The sequence below is a fragment of the Echinops telfairi genome, unplaced genomic scaffold (genome assembly GCF_000313985.2).
Source record: "Echinops telfairi isolate 266 unplaced genomic scaffold, ASM31398v2 ScPeMD7_2291;HRSCAF=2852, whole genome shotgun sequence".
Classification (NCBI taxonomy): domain Eukaryota; kingdom Metazoa; phylum Chordata; class Mammalia; order Afrosoricida; family Tenrecidae; genus Echinops; species Echinops telfairi.
In genome coordinates this window covers 18,619,460-18,622,978 of record NW_022106189.1, presented here as the reverse complement: position 1 = coordinate 18,622,978, position 3,519 = coordinate 18,619,460, and positions in this window count along the sequence as shown.

The window sequence follows — 3,519 nt, the reverse complement described above, 5'->3', positions numbered from 1 at the left end:
GGGGGGGCTTTCCTCGTGGCCCAGCCTCCTTTGGCTTCCTTCCACATCCCGGAGGAGAGTGGATTGCTGTAGAGCCAAGTTGCAGAAGAGGGAGCTGGGAGAGAAAACGGAAAAAGTTGTCTCACTGAAGCTGGGGTGGCAAGCTCGTGGCCTGTGGGCTGAATCCTGCCGGCACCGCATTTTGAAACTTGGGGAAACTTCATGCAAAATTCTGACCTTCTGGTTTTCATTTTTTTAAAAAAATTCCCCCAGATCTGGAAATACCGCAGGCCTGTTTCCACACAGCAGCTGTGCTCCAGGGTACCCTCCTGGGCTTGTGCTCACCTGGGAGGATGGCCAGAGGATGCTGGGATTTCCAACAAAAGCGAACCCATTGATGCCCTTCCATTACTGACAGCACCAAGCAATTCAAACATTCAGAGCTGGGGTGGGGTGGGGGTGGAGGTGAGCGGGAGGTGGTGGCGATGGATTCTTCCAGCATCTCCCAAAGTCCTTCCCGGTGGGTGACATAAGAAGCCACTAAAGTTTTTTTGAGGAACAACAGATAAGGATTTGCTGACAAGCAGATGAGTCATTACTTATCCTGGAAAAGCAAACAAACAAACAAATTGTTTGTGTGAGCAGTCTACTTGCACAGAAAGCCAGTGACCCAAAAACCGATCACATTTCGCATGTGACTCATGTGTAACCTCCAGCTCTCCTGGGAGAACATCTTTCTTCCCTTTGCTGACCCCCGGGTAGCACGCTGTGTTTTACCCCTGGTTACCCAAGACCAGCTGGTGGAAACCCAGTCATCACGCTCACAGCTGCAGTAGGAATTGTCAGTCCCAAATTGTTTGAGCTGATTCAATGCACTCTCTTTGTTCCTCTCAGAGATGAAAATGCCGCTGTGCTTGGAGACGCAAGGCCTGGCTGGGGTTGCTGACGGGAGATGGCGTCAAACTGGTTCCAACGCCTAGCAGCCGTGCGCACAACAGAAGCAAACACGGCCCACTGTGCGTCATCCTCACAACTGTTCCGTTTGAGCCCCTTGTCAGTCACTGTGTCGACCCATCTCATGAGGGTTTTCCTCTTTCCCACTGCCCTTCTCCTTGACCAAGCATGGCCTCCTTCTCCAGGGGGAACATGTCCACAGTCCGTGAAATGAAGTCCCCAGGTGTTCCCTCCCTCCCTTCCGTCCTTCCTTTCTTGAGCTTCACTTCTAGACAGTATTCTATCCGTACTTCTTCCAAGAAGTGTTCTCTTGGCAGTTGATGGTACTTTCTGTTTCCTTCTTTAGAATAACAATGCAAGCTCCCTTGGTCATCCTGATTCTGTGTCTAGCTGCCACATGACTATGAGGCGATTGAATAAGCTCATGGTTTGGGTCAGGAGCTCCTTGGTCCTCAAAGTGACATCCTGGTGTTGTTTTTGCTCTTCAACACTTCGGAAGCAGCCTTCTGCAGCGGACTCCCCCGATGCTATCCATCACTCAACGCAGAATTGTCCTGATGACAGTCCGTGTGAGGGTTTGGGCACGTGTCCTTGGAACCCTTGGCTGCTGCTTCCGGGAGCATTCATTGTGGGCCCAAGCGAGATAAGCTCCTAACAACTTCAATCTGTTCGCCATTTATTGTGAAACCACCGGCTGTTCTGTGAGCAGAAAGAGAAGACTTTCTGTGCCGTAAAGGATTACAAGCTCAGAAACCCAGGGGGCAGTTCTGCCCGGTGCCCTAGGGTGGCTATGAGTTGGAATTGGCTTGATGGGGCTGAGCATGTTCCATACCCAGGGCTGTCACCTTGATCTCCATCGGCAGCGAGTGTTTTAAGTACTCTGACTGTCAGTAGGCAAGGTTGTTAGTAGGCCTGGCTCCAATGCAGATGCCACATTCCTCTTCGCACCATCCAGCTTCTCAGATTTGTCTCGGTGGGGAGAAGATACAACCTTAGTGCACACCTTTCTTGATTTAAAACCACAGGATAGTCCCTTGTTCGTCATGTACAGGTTCTGCGTGAGTACAATGAAGTGTTCTGATAAAACATCAGTAAATAGCTCTCTGGTACTCTGCTTTGAGCCAAGATTCACCTGACACCAACAACGAGGTCCCTGGATCCATGGCCTCTTCCGAATCCAGCCTGAATGTCTGGCAGCTTCCTGTCAATGCACTGTGTAACTATTGTTGAACAATCGTCAGCAAAAGTTTTACTTGCACGTGATATTAATGACATTGTTCAATACTTTCTGCATTCTGTAAGGTAAACTTTCTTTAGAAAGGATTCAAATGTGGACCTCTTTCAGTTAGTTGGCCAGGTAGTCACCAGGTAGCCAAGTTTCTTGGCATAGAGGAGTGAATTCTTCCAGCGGTCCATCAGCTTGTTGAAGCATTCCTGTTGTTATCACATCAATTCCTGGAGCCTTGCTTTTTTTGCTAATGCTTTCAATGCAGCTTGGACTTCCTCCTTCAGTTCCATTGGTTCTTGATTATATGCTCTCTCTTGAAATGGTTAAATGCCAACTTGTTCTTTTGGCTACAGTGACTCTGTGTATTCCTTTCTTCTTCCTTTGAAGCTTCCTTTATCGCTCAGTACGTTGCCCACAGAATCTTTCAGTGTTGCAACTCGAGGCTTGACTTCTTCCTTGCGTTCTTTCAGCGTAAAAGATGCTGAGTGAGTGCATTCTTCCTTTTGGTATTCTAGCTCAATGTTTGCATATTTCATTATGATACTTTACCTTCTCGTGCCGCCCATTGAAATGTCCTGTCCATTGACTTCATAAGGTCTTCGCTTCACCTTGGCTACTCTATGATGAGCAGCATGTCTCAGCATCTCTTCTGACATCGACTGTGGTCTTTCCTGTCTTCTTAGCGAGCTTTTGCTTTCTTCATTCATGATGTTCTGATGCCACCCCACAGCTCATCGGGTCTTCTGTCATTAGTGTTCAATGAGTCAAATCTGTTCGTAAAATTCAGGCAGGATCAGCTCAAGGTCATATTGGGGCTTTTGTAGACTGGCGCTCATTTTCTTCTGCTTCAAGCTGAACCTGCATATGAGCAATTGAGGGTCTGTTCCATAGTCAGCCCTGACCTCATTTTAGTGACTCTTCCTCAAAAGTCTTTGTAAGATATTGGGGTCTAAGCAGCAGAGTTTGGGAGCTCCCCAGGTAGAACGTAGCTTTGCAGTTCTTCATGGACATGGTAGCCTTGGTAGTCTCAGGGTGGAGGTGTCCATGTAAGTGCCTGGCATATTAGGGGGCCCACCGAGAGGTGGCAGTAGTTGCAGAAGTAGCCCTCCATGAGAGAGAGAGAGAGTCTCCCACGGCCAGGAGCAGGGCAGTGCCCAGTGGTGGCCCACTCCCAGTTCCAGGAGAGCAGAGGCATATGGAGTGGGAATGGGCTTGCAGGGGGGCACGTGAGACAGATTCCAGGGCCCCTCTCCCCTTCCATGGTGACCCTGGGAGCCCCGTGTTGCTAGCACAGAGGCACAAACTAAAAGCAGCCATCCCCACTGCAGAAAAGCCAATGTAAACATCATGCTTGGTAA